The sequence below is a fragment of the Puma concolor genome, chromosome B4, assembly GCF_028749965.1.
Source record: "Puma concolor isolate L17-30 chromosome B4, mPumCon1.1.hap2, whole genome shotgun sequence".
Taxonomy (NCBI): Eukaryota; Metazoa; Chordata; class Mammalia; order Carnivora; family Felidae; genus Puma; species Puma concolor.
This window is the reverse complement of record NC_141673.1, coordinates 53,220,019-53,233,373: the sequence shown is the minus strand read 5'-3', so window position 1 is coordinate 53,233,373 and position 13,355 is coordinate 53,220,019. Positions and strand designations below refer to the sequence as shown.

General features: G+C 39.7%; 1 protein-coding gene and 1 pseudogene across 3 annotated transcripts in view; one reads left to right on the top strand and one right to left on the bottom strand.

The window, feature by feature from the left end:
• The window catches only part of SRGAP1 (SLIT-ROBO Rho GTPase activating protein 1), a 286,134-nt gene that overhangs the window by 53,871 nt on the left and 218,908 nt on the right, over positions 1–13,355 (top strand). The window lies entirely within an intron of this gene.
• LOC112863700 (small ribosomal subunit protein uS8 pseudogene) lies at positions 144–579 on the bottom strand (annotated as a pseudogene).

Sequence of the window (13,355 nt, the reverse complement as noted above, 5' to 3'; positions counted from 1 at the left end):
GTGGTCTAACTCCACTGCTGACCTTCAGCTAGTTATGACCCTACAGCAACAGAGTGTTAGTAAGTCTAGATGTTTTGTGAAATTGCTACATTTTTCTAGCACTGGCTCTTTTTTTTTTTTTTTTTTTTTCCAATGGAAGCATTTTATTCGCATGTATATATTCCATCCCTAGGAAAAGAATCTGAGGATTTTTCCCCCTGTGTGCGTTGATCTTACTCCTTCATGGTCCATGATGCCAGCTGAGGTTGTCAGGCCCATGAAACCAAATTGGCTGGATGGGAGCAGATTATTCTGCCATTTTTCTAGATCTTTGAGTTGTACACGAAATCTGGGGCTGATCGTGCCACACTTGTTTAATCGGCTCATGAGGTTCACAACCATTTTCCCAGCTCTGTGATCAGCAGTGATTTCAAATAAACCAATGTAACCGTGCTTCATCATCACAGTCAGAAACCGGATGACAGTTTTGGAGAATGGCCTAATAAGTTGGCATTTGCTTCTCTTTGCAGCGTTGTTAATACTCTTTAGAGCATCTGCCAAAACCTTCATGAGTACCAATATGGTGGCAGAGAAAGATGGCTCGTTTTGTTGAACACTCTGTACATACTATGGGGACTGTGTCTGTGCATAGGAATGAGGATCTTTTTTTGAAAGCAACATTTCCCAGTGTCTTCTGAAGAATGCTAACTCTGTTAATTTGGAATTATTTGAAAATAAGCTTCTGTAGTCAGACAACTTTGGGGAGCCTTCATTGTTCCAAATACATTCAGAAAATCCTTCACACTGGATTTGATTTGCTTGATCAGAGAACCCTATTCCCATTGAACACGTATGGACCTCTCTTGTTACCACACAATGTGGGTGGCCGTATTTTGGGCAATGGTGGTAGGAGCAGACTGATTTGATAGACCTCTTTTTATACAACAGATGTCAATTGAATGTTAATTAACATTGAAGAGATCATTCTAAGTTACTAACTCTTTTGTAATGTAAATGAAACCCTTGAATTGTCCATTTTTGACAGGGTCAGATTTTCTGTTTTTAAATAAAAGATCTGGTCACAGTAAAAGCCTGCTACTAGAACATATGTGCTATTTTGATTTGGTTTCCATAGGAATAAATATTGAGATTACTTTTGTTTGGGGAATTAGGCTAATGTGCTCCATAACAATATGTGCAGCCAAATTTAGGGGAGATAATAGTGTGAGAACCAAGGCCACTAGAGCTGTACTTAGGAGAATAATGTTTGGGCATGCCAATTGTGGTCTCAAATGTACTACCACTACATTGTTTTAATGGCTTGGTTATGTGGAGCAAAGGGATATTTTCACCCTCATCAATGAAATCTGTGTACAGTCTAGGGAGGAGGTGAAAGAAAATTCCTCTAAAAGGAATTAGCCTTTTATTTAGGCGGCAATGCTTGAACATGCTCTCAAGAATCCTATTGGTCACCCCCTCAGTTTACCTTGCCTGCTCTTTCAGATGTGTCTTAAAATAGCATGATTTGCCACAGTCCTATTGAAATATGGTGCTCTCCACTTAGTAAAATGTTTCTGCATTAGATTGCATTTAATTGCATTTTCATGTGTCGTTATTCTGAGCCTCAAATTCAATTTGGGAACACCGTTAACTAATAGAAATCTTTCTGGGTATTTCATTTGGGTTAGCATTTAGATTTGGGGGCGGGGAATAGAGTTTTGTCCCTTGATGATTTGCAAAGGTATTTCTAGATATTAATATAGAAATCCAAGAACAAGAAGGCACAGAAGGCCCACCCACCTGCCGCTTAATATATTTCAGAGCCTGAGAAAAAGAAAGGTTTGGGTACATGGGGTGGTGGTGGTGTCTCATCCTCTTAGCAGCTGCTATGCTGTGATAAGAAAGTGGAGCTCAATTTACGCTGACCTTGTGTCTAACCAAAGTGTATCCTACAAACTATTGGAGGAATTAAGGAAGAACTTCCTGTGAAATACGGCTAATGTTGGCCTTTAAAGGGTTGAGAAGTGAAAATCTGTGAGCATGACGCATACTCGCGGGGTGGGGTGGTGGTGGGGGGGGGGGCAACAGGATTTCCTGTGCTGGAAAGGAAGCTTGTTTGGAAGCCTTTTAATTCATTCAGAAATGTGGAGACCAATATGGCAGTGAAGAGCTTGGTTTTGCAGTTACAGAATCTAATACAGTCAGCCCGGTACATCCCATTGTTAATTTATAAGAATATTCATTCTGTATTCATTCCAAATACTCATAATGGTATCTTGAATGGGAACATTTTCCTTGAACATCTCATGTAATCCTTTTATGATAATTTTAAAATGTAATTCTGCCAGATAAATGGACACCTCATTGGGCACTTTAGTCTCTGTTCCAGTATGGGAAATTTCCTCAAATTAAAATTTAGATTTTGCAGAGTTTTAAGCAGGGTATGTTAAAACTTTTAAAAGATTTATGTCACATTACATAAATATTATAGAACTGAAATAGGTACCAAAAAATACTCGGTGAGAATCCTTTGTGATAATGTGTACATTGAGACTCAAAGCAACAGTTTTAAGCTAATGTATGTTGGTATTTTAGTTAATCTTTTTGGAATCTTCGTATTTACCATTTTGTTTTAAGTTTATTTTTAGAGAGACCAAAACCGTGTCAGTGGGGGGAGGGGTAGAGAGAGGGGAAAGAGAGAGAATCTCAAGCAGGCTTTGCAGTGTGAGCACAGAACCGGACACAGGGTTTGAACTCCTGAAACCATGAGATCATGACTTGAGCTGACACCGACAGCTTAACTGACTGAGCCACCTGCCCCTATATTTGCCATTGTTAGTGCTTTAAAACTTTGTTTTAAATTTTAAATTTTAAATTTATTTGAGAAAGATTGCAAGCAGGGGAGGGGCACAGAGAGGGGGAGAGAGCAAGATAATCCCAGGCAGGCTTCACGTTGTCATACGGAACCCAGTTCAGGGCTCAAACCCACAAACTGAGATCATGACCTGAGCCAAAATTGAGTTGGACGCCCAACTCACCGAGCCACCCAGACAACACCTAAAACTTTTTTTTTTTTTTTTTAAGAAAAAAATGTATTGGGGTACCTGGGTGGCTCAGTCGGCTAAGCTTCCGACTTTTGCTCAGATCATGACCTCAGGGTTCATGAGTTTGAGCCCTGCATCGGGCTCTCTATCAGCACAGAGCCCACTTGGGATCCTCTGTCTCTCTGCCCCTACCCTGCTTGTACTCTGTGTCTCAAATAATTAACATGAAAAAAATCTGTTTTAAAAAAGAGGCAAATGTATCAAGTAAGATTGAATTGAGGTATACCTTTTGGCAAAAGCAGTGCTGAGGAAGCCACACCTACTTGACTTTTTTGCTTCAAATTGGGCCACTTTAGTTGGAAGAGTCTTGAATATATGGATTTCATTTATTGGCCACGTGTCATTGGTTAAGTCTTACTGTAGTTTTTGCTGTTTATTTAGAACCAGTTGAATTACTATGAATACATGAAAATTACTACAGTATATAATGGTCTATACCTTAGAACTTCTTTAGGGATCAAGTTGACTTTCTCAAATGGGACCATGTTTGCTACATAATGAAAATATTATAAGTTGTGTATTTATTGGTGTGTACCCATGATTTTTTATTAATCTATATTCTGTATGTTAGATTCTAAGTAGCCATGAAGGGTTTCTTTACATTTAAACTATCTTTGCTCTAAACCCCAACCCCCCCAAACTATCTGTTGCAATGCATCCAACTTTAGAAATAACTGAGGATAAACTTGAAGTGCTGAACTTCATACCAAGGGGGTATTCGTGTTAAAGGACTTTCTAGAACTGGTGTAGAAGTTCTTAGCAAGTCTTGTTTATTGTTTTATTGAGGTGTTGGGAGGAAGCTGGGGGGGGGGGGGGAAGCTATGTAATAAATGATGGTTCAAGGTGATTTTCCAGATAAACTAAGGAATTCCCCATTACCTCCAGTGGACCATTCTCTCTCCTTTGGTAAATAAATGGTGATGAGAACAGCTCTCCGTCTGTAGTTGTGAACTAAGCAATGCCTCATTATCTCCATTTGCCTTTGGGTTTTTTGTTTTGTTTTGTTTTCTAATTAAAAATAAAGTTACAAGGAAGAAATTACGGTTTAGAATTCTGCCCCCATCAAGCTTAAAAAGAAATCATGTAAAAAAAAAACAAACCAGGCATGCTAAAGAGGAGGCTTAAAAATAACAGGAGAAAGTGATGGAGGTAATGAAACACGTCTGTTTGATATTTACAGAATGTGAACTCTCAATCAGACTTAGGCACTTTTTTTTTGTTGTTAGACAGTCATGACCTGCTGGTTTTGTCTGTTGCCATGTGGCTATTGTTCAGACATTTCCTTGTCAGGCATTTTTGTTTATTTTTTAAAGTTTCATTTATTTTGAGAAAGTACACGTGTGTGAGCGTGGAGGGGCAGACAGAGAGCGCACATGAGAGAGAATGAATGAATGAATGAATAATAATAACCCAAGCAGGCCCTGTGCTGTCAGCATGGACCCTGATGGAGGCTGGATCTCCCGAAGCATCAGAACCAGGTGATCATGACCTGAGCCAAAATCAAGAGCCAGAACCTTGGGGCACCTTGGTGGCTGCATCGGTTGAGCACCTGACTTCAGCTCAGGTCGCTGATCTCACAGCTCATGAGTTTGAGCCCCCAAGTCAGGCTCTGACCTGAGCTTGTTTCAGATTCTGTGTCTCCCTCTCTCTCTGCCCTTCCCCCGACTCCTACTCTGTCTCTCTCAGAACTAAATAAACATTAAAAAAAAAAAAGTTAACCAGTTGAACCATCCAGGCGCTGCTGTCGGGCATTTTTTAAACACTTTAAACTGTGTGCCAGTTCCTGTCCTAGGTGCTAAGAATTTATAGACCAATGCAGATAAGGTCCTTATGCTGGAGAAACTTCCTAGTTCTTCAAAAGCACTATTCCTAATATGGTGTGTTACTTTCTTCTCTACAGTGAGAGAATGAGAACCCTTGGACTAATAATTCTAATAGTGGATTAATCGTTAAAGAAAAAGCCATCCATAGTCTAGTCCCATGTTTAGCCATGCAAGTTTATTTTTCCCAGTCCTTTGTTTTTTCCCAGCAAAAAACAAAGACTTTTTGCTGTGTTATCTTGTCTGGTCTCGTCATGGCCTGTGCTGAGCTCCCCCATCTTTCTGCTTTCACTGTTGATTCTTCCTTTCCCTCTCTGGCTATCGGAATTGTACTTGTGCTTTAAGGCGGAGCAAGAGTTTGCTTCATCCACGTACAACACCATTTTTTTCCTGTTTTGCCCCACGGTGTGCTCTCCATAATCCTAGACTATCCATAGTTGGCATCACACAGTTTAGCATTTCTCACTTACGGGTGTGCGCAGTACGTTTTTAGACACCCCCCCCCCCCACCACCAACTCTGAGCTTTGGTGGGAGCTCTTTCTAACCACGGCTTGGATTCCCAGCTGCTTTAGGAAGAAAGCTGGACTAGAGCATGGGAGGGGTGACACAGGAGAGCCTGAGATTAAAAATTAACCAGATAATCATCAAGGAAGGTAACCCATATGAGAAATAATCAGCTGTGTGAGTTAGAAGCATTTGAGCCCTGTAACTTGCCAAAATTCTATTTTCATAACCTCTTATTGCAGCAACTTGCCTAACATGGTTCTCCGTAAAAATTTAAGTTGGGCTTTGGTGGCTCACTAGATTTAGCTTGCAAAGCTGCCTTGTTTGGCCTTCGTGGTGTTGTAACAATCATCAGGATATTTTACAAAAATTCAGGTCTGTAGTTTGTCCAAAATAACCTCCCCCACCCCGGTGAACTATAGGGGACACTTGATGAGCTCATATTTCAAGAGCCATGGGTAACAGCAGCAGCAACAAACATGTATTGGATGTTTACTCTGTGCCAGACACTGTTCCAAGAACAGGATGAGCCTCACGGTATTTCTTGTAAGTAGATACTGTCATTATCCAAATATTATAGAGAAGGAAACTGAGGCACAGAAGGGTGAAGCATCATCTATAGCATGATCCCACAGCTTGCAGAGGGTAGACTGGAGATCCAAACATGAGCAGCCTGACTGCAGATGTCCACAATCATTTCGCCTCACCGCCTCCTTCAGAGAGACTGGGGCGCCTGTCTAGAAGGCCTCCCTAAAGTGATTGACAAGACTTGGTTATAAAGTAGCAACGTGGATTTTAATATGTCCAAGTAGAGCAGCAGTTTATTTTTCTTTCCACTTCCTCAGATTGTACTTAACTGGATTCTTAACTTTGAGACAAAATGACAGCTGCATGAAGAGACTTGCACAAATCTAATTGCTTAAAATTAGTTTGCATGTTTATTATTTTTATTAACTACTTACTATTTGTGTCACATTTGCTCATTTCCAAGGATAGCAACCTCATTTTCCCTAAACCAAACTGACTTCTCCTTTCTCTGGATTCTGTCTGTACTCATTCTGTCGCTCCATCATAGACTGTATTATTTTAATAGTGATCTCCTTATTAGACAGTAAGCATTTTAAAGATTGCATAGTCCTTTCTTTGACATCCATATAACAAATGCATGGAGGCATGTAACCATGTTTAGGACAGTGCGTTTTACAAAGTAGGTTTTTAATTATTCTGTGTCTGAGAGGGTATTAAGATGAAAGTATACGTGTGTAAGGTGTGCATATAAAACTCTTGTTCTAGGGGCGCCTGGGTGGCTCAGTCGGTTGAGCGTCTGACTTCAGCTCAGGTCATGATCTCACGGTCCGTGAGTTCGAGCCCCGCGTCAGGCTCTGGGCTGATGGCTCAAAGCCTGGAGCCTGCTTCCGATTCTGTGTCTCCCTCTCTGTCTGCCCCTCCCCCGTTCATGCTCTGTCTCTCTCTGTCCCAAAAATAAATAAACGTTAAAAAAAAAAAAAACAACAAACTCTTGTTCTAGAGGTTTGCAAGCATTCTCAAAAGTAGAGGGAATAGCATAATAAATCCCCATGTGCCCATACGCTGCCTTAACAACTTTGATGTTTTCAAATTGTGAAATACACATAATGAATGTGATGTACACACATACACTCTTAAAGGAATAACAGTGAAAAATGAGACTCTGTGTTGTAATCACTTAAGAAATGTTATTAATGTACCTGAAGCCCCTGGGTTGTGTTCTGTTGTCTCCCACCACAGACAACTCTTACCCTTAAGTTGTGTGTTAACTCATTTGTGGCTGAAGTTGCCACAGTTATTTGTATCCCAACACCTGTACTACTTTCTCCTTTAGTAATCTCCCAAGTTTTAGCTGGACCTATGCCTTCTAAAGACTATTTTCCACGTTCCCTTGCAGTTATGTATGGCCATGTGACTAAGTTTTGACCAATGTGATGTGAATAGAAATGATCTGTGCAACTTCGTTGTTGTGCCCTTAGAAGGATTGTGCTCTTTTCTTCTTTTTCTCTGGGTTGGAATGTGGATATGATGGCAGGAGCCAAAACAAAGTCTTGGGGACCATCAGACAGAACCCAGATGTTGAGGGTAGAAAGTGAAATAATTTAAGAAGTAGGTTTTGTTCTCCCTGGCCCACAGTGGACTATGCTTGGCACTTTCCTGATCAGTTGGCTTCTAATATGCCCTGCTAGGCTTTACTTCTGTAATGCAGTTGTTAAAAAGTTTCCAGGGGCGCCTGGGTGGCGCAGTCGGTTAAGCGTCCGACTTCAGCCAGGTCACGATCTCGCGGTGCGTGAGTTCGAGCCCCGCGTCAGGCTCTGGGCTGGTGGCTTGGAGCCTGGAGCCTGTTTCCGATTCTGTGTCTCCCTCTCTCTCTGCCCCTCCCCTGTTCATGCTCTGCCTCTCTCTGTCCCAAAAATAAATAAAAAACGTTGAAAAAAAAATTAAAAAAAAAAAGTTTCCATTTTTTTTTTTTTTGTCAAAGGAATAGAGTCACATATTCAATATCCAAAAAGTGTTAATGTAGAATGAAAAGTTCCCCCTTGCCCTTCTGCTGTCTGACCTTCCTTCCACACAAAGGAAACAGTAGCACCAATTTCATTCCTATCCTTCCAGGGAAATTTACGTAGTATTATGTATTTTAAATTCAGTTAATTAGATTATAAAAATTTGAAAATAGCTATAGTTCCTAATCCTGAAACATCTTTGGACGTCTGCTTTTGGCCATGGTTGTGGATTTTACCTGAAGCGACAATTCTGCATTGCTAGGTTCTTGCTAAAGGGTTGTCAGAACTCTGAAGCATGCTATGTTCAAATACAAAAGAAAATGTTCTCATTTATCAAAGTCTGGGCAGGGGAGGAGGTAGGGGCTGCCTGTGTCCCAAGTTAACGGACAACTAAGTTGTCACTGCTTTTGAGTTCCTTAAGAGCTGGGTTGGAGACGGCTAAGTAGAGGAGTCCCAGCGCGGTAGTATGCGGTGCTCCACTTACCTTGGTAAAGCACCAGCATGTTTTTGAAATTTTTTAAAACGGTTTTATTTATTTTTGAGAGAGACAGAGGGTGAATGGGGGGCGGAAAGAGAGGGAGACACAGAATCTGAAGCAGGCCCCAGGCTCTGAGCTGTCAGCACAGAGCCTGAGGCGGCGCTCGAACTCACAGACCGCGAGATCTTGACCTGAGCCGAAGTCAGATGCTTAACTGGCTGAGCCACCCAGGTGCCCCACGTCAGCATGTTTTTGAAAAAGCCAAGTGAAGGTACTGGGGCTCCTGCAGTTTACATACTGGGGAATTTAAAACCTATTCAGAACCTCAAGCCCCAGCTTTGATTTATATACACCTCTAAACCAGCAAGTTAAGTCTGCTTCCTAATCCTAGAACAATGGAGTCAGTACATGGAAAGGAGAAACAGTGCTAGCTGTAAACAGACCCACAGACAGATGTGAGAAATGACAGCAGACAGGATGACAACAGAGGAAGGATTTCGGCCTTGGCAGCCTAGGGCCATTTAATGGGTGACAGACACTCCCACATACCTCAGTAAGCTCTTTTGCTGTGTTGGCACAGTAACACAGCAAAATGGGATACTTCGCGTTTGGGAGATGTGCCTGAGTCATCGAGATAGTGTGCTCAGTGCATTGTGTTTTAAAAGATTATAATCAGGCCAGTGGAAGAATGATAACTTGCAGCCTTGAAACTAGAAGATAAACAACCTAGAAAGAAGACTGAAAGATTCAACTGTGTTACAATTAGTAATTTCTACAACAGAAAAAAAAAAAGAAACCAAAATAAAACAAGGAAAAGAACAAACTGGGAAAATCCGTTTTGCTATTTATGATAAGCAAAACTTAATACAACCTAGAGAGGGGTTGCAGAGTTTTTACTGGAAGAGACTGGGGAGTTCCTACAGTTGATAGGCTTAAAAAAAATACAAAGGTGTAGAACTATAGGTTATTTGTGAAAACATGTATTTTTAAAGTCTTGTTTTTAATAATAAATGCATATGATGATAAATGAAAATATAACAGAAAGGACTAGGACTTTGTATAAGTCACTCTAGAAGGATTGTCCTTAAAATGAGTATAAAACATTTCCGATTTGTTTGTTTTGTCTTTTTTGTGCACATGCAAAAGAGGGTAAAAATGTTTAGGTCCCCAGAAAACTTTGCCCAGACTATTGTACACCCTTGGGGCAATTTTTCTTAGCTATGTCGGGATCTATGACGGGATTCTCAGAGGTCCCTGAGTTCTCTGTAAATTTGTATTTAAATGCTTTAAAAGTTTTCTCTGTGCTCCCAAAGGGGTGTATCTTGGATTATGATCTCTCAACATAATGTTGCCTTGCGTTTACTCCCCCCCCTCCAAAAAAAAAAAAAGCTTTATTCAACTATAATTCACATACCGTATAATTCACCTGTTGTTACATGTACATTTCAGTGATTTCAGTAAATTTATAGAGTTGTGCAGCCATCACACGGCAGTCTACGGTTTGTGGTTTGGCTCTTCCCAGGCTAACGTGGAGGTTCAGTCTAGATTGAAAACCTTTCCATTACCCCCCACCAAAAGAAATCCCTCCTGTTTTTATTTTGTTCACCCTTGGTCTAGCTGGCCGTTCCAAGTACCCACTGATCTGCAGGCTGGCCCTATAAAGTTGCCCTTTTTCGACATTTCACATAAATGGAATCAAGCACTCTGTGATCTTTTGGATCTGGTCTCTCTTACTTACATGATGTTTGAGGTTTATCAGGTTGTAGCAGGTCAGTAGTTCATTTCACTTCATTGCTGATGAGTGTTCCATTGTTTGGACCTGACATTTTGTTTGTCCATTCACCTGTTGATGGACGTTGAATTGTTTGCAGTCCCACTGACTTTGGCTTTTATAATCAAATGGATGTTAATAACCATTATGAAGCTAAAATGGTGATACAAGTTTTCTCAATTTGAGGTTTTTCGATTTTTCCAGGACCTTTTCATATTAAAAAAAAAAAAATCATCTATTATTCAAATTTGAGAAAACACTGTTCAGGTATGTAAAGATTTGTCAGCAGTATCCTAGTGATTGGGTTTACCTTTTTTTAAAGTGTTAAGACATTACATTTGAAACCAAAAAAGTGTTAGATGTAACAGTATTCATGTATCTATCTGGTTTCCTTAAAAGCATAGGGAACACTAGGTCACTGAAAAGAATCTCTTGCGTCTCTGCCTAGTGAAGTCAGAACAACAATTTGTTACAGTAACCTATCAGTATCACTAGGTGAATTCCTGAAGGAATGATCTGTGTCAGAAATTCTTCAGAGGAAATTAGTTTAAGTCTCACACTTTGCCTCAGCAAATCTCATGATGCTTGTACATATCCAGTGGCCTTCCCTAAATATTCAAAAATAATCCATCTTTTTCCTAGCAGAAACTGACTCCGGGTAACCGAAGCAAGGAAGACAGAATTTACTGAAATTATAGAACTCTAATTATGGGAGAGACAGAATTGAAGGAGAATTGAACAACCAGAATCTGGGGGGGGGGGGGACCAAGTTATAAGAATCCAAAGACAGGGTCTCTAAGGTGTTAACATTCAAGGAACTCCACTCCAAATGCCTTTAATCCTTGTATGACTGTTCAAAATCCTATTCCTGGGAGGTTGGGCATGGAGTGGTCACAAGCCTCCCCTCCCCCACCCCCTTGAGGAAACCTCAAAGTCTCACACTTTATTTCTCTCATTTTCTGGTAGCACCTTCCCGTTAACACATCTTCTCTATTTTGAAAAGGTTTTCTGCTTAAGCAAGTTTGATTATCCAACTGCATCCTAGCTCCCTGTTTTTACAGCTTTATTGAGATACACTTCACATTCCATGAAATTCACACATTTAAAGTGGTTTAGTGGTTTTTAGTATATTCAGAGTGTGCCACAATCTAAACTCAGAACATTCTCCACACCCCAAAAAGAAAATTCTTATTAGCTATCCTAACCCCACCCCATCTCCAGGCAGTCACTAATCTATCTCTTCCTGTGGATTAGTCTATTCTGGATGTTTCCGATCAATGGAATCCTATAAATATTTGATCTTTTGTGACTGGCTTCATTCACTGAGCATGTGTTTTCAGGGCTCATCTGTGTCGTAGCATGCATCAGTACCTCAGTCCTTTTTATGACTAAGATTCCATTGTATGGCTATACCAGTACTGTTTATCCATCCATAACTTGATGGACATTTTGGTGTTGTTTTGTTTTGTTTGTTTTTTTACTGTTAGGAATGATCCTGTGAACATATGTGTACAGATTTTTTTATGGGCATAAATTTTCTATTCTCTTGAGCATATACTTGGGAGTAGAGTTGCTGAGTCATATGGTAACTCTGTGTATAGCATTTTGAGGAATCACCAAATTGTTTTCCACAGTGGCTGTACCATTTTATTTTCCCACCAGAAATATATGAGGGTGCTAATTTTCTTCCATCCTCATCAACACTTGGTATTATCTGACTTTGTGATATTAGCCATCCTGAGTGTGAAGTAGCATCTCTTTGTGGTTTTGATTTGCATTTCACTGGTGACTAATGATATTGAGCATCTTTTCATGTGCTTAATGGACATTTGTGTGTGTGTGTATATATATATATATATATATATACACATATATATACATTTTTTTTTTAGAAATGTCTCTTCAAATTCTTGCCTATTTAAAAAAAAAATTTAAACGTTTTTATTTTTGAGAGAGTGAGCAAGTGCAAGCATGAGCAGGGAAGGGGAAGAGAGAGAGAGGGAGACACAGAATCTGAAGGAGGCTTCAGGTTCTAAGCAGAGAGCCCAACACGGGGCTGTAATTCACAAACTGACATTGTGACCTGAACTGAAGTCAGACACTCAACTGACTTAGCCACTCAGGCACTCCCTTTGCCTATTTTTAAATTGACTTGTCTTACTGTTGAATTGTAAGAACTGTTTATATGTCCTATGTATAGATCCCTCGTAAAATGTATGACTTGCAGATATTTTCTGCCATTCTGAGCATTGTCTTCGTTTTCTTGATGGGTCTCAGTCTAGCTTACCTGTTCTGTTGTCACTTGTGGTTTTAGTGCCATATTTCAGAAACCATTGCCTAAACCAAGGTCCTAAATATTTACTGTGTATTCTAGGAGTTTTATAGTTTTAGTTCCTACATTTAAGTCTTTGATCCGTTTTTTTGTTTTGTGTGAAATGTGAGGTGGAGATCCAAATGCATTCTTTTGCATGTGCATATCTAGTTGTCCATCACCATTGGTTGAAAGGACTATTTCAATTGTCTTGTCCCAGTTGAAAATCAATTAGCCACAAATGTGAGGATTTGTATTTGGACTCTGTTCTGTTCCATTGATATATATGTATATCCTTATGCCAGTACCACACTGTCTTGATTCTTATAGCTTTGTTGTAAGTTTGGAAGTGTAAGTCTTCCAACTTGGTTTTTTTGAAGGTTGTTCTTTTTTGTTCATTTCTTGTCCTATCCTGGGTTGCTTTCATTTCCATATGAATTTTAGGACCAACTTACTAGTTTTTGCAAAAAATCAAACTGAGACTTTGATGTGGATTGTGTTGAATCTGTAGTATTTCCTTCTTATAGATAATAAGTCTTAAGATCAATGAACAAGCAATGTTTTCTCATTTGTTTGGATCTTTAACAGCTTTCAACAGTGTTTTACAGTTTTTGGCACAAAAGTGTTAAACTTGTTGAAGTTTTCCTAGAGATTCTTTTAGTTGTGTAATAATGTACATGGGATTTTCTTAATTTTGTTTTCAGATTGCTCACTGTTAGTATATAGAAACAGAATTGATTTTTGTATATTGATCTTGTATCCTGCCACATTGCCGAACTTGTTCTTCCTCTCATTTTAGCTACATCTTTACAGTAACAATTTAATGTAAGCTAACAGCATTCATTTATGCATTTAT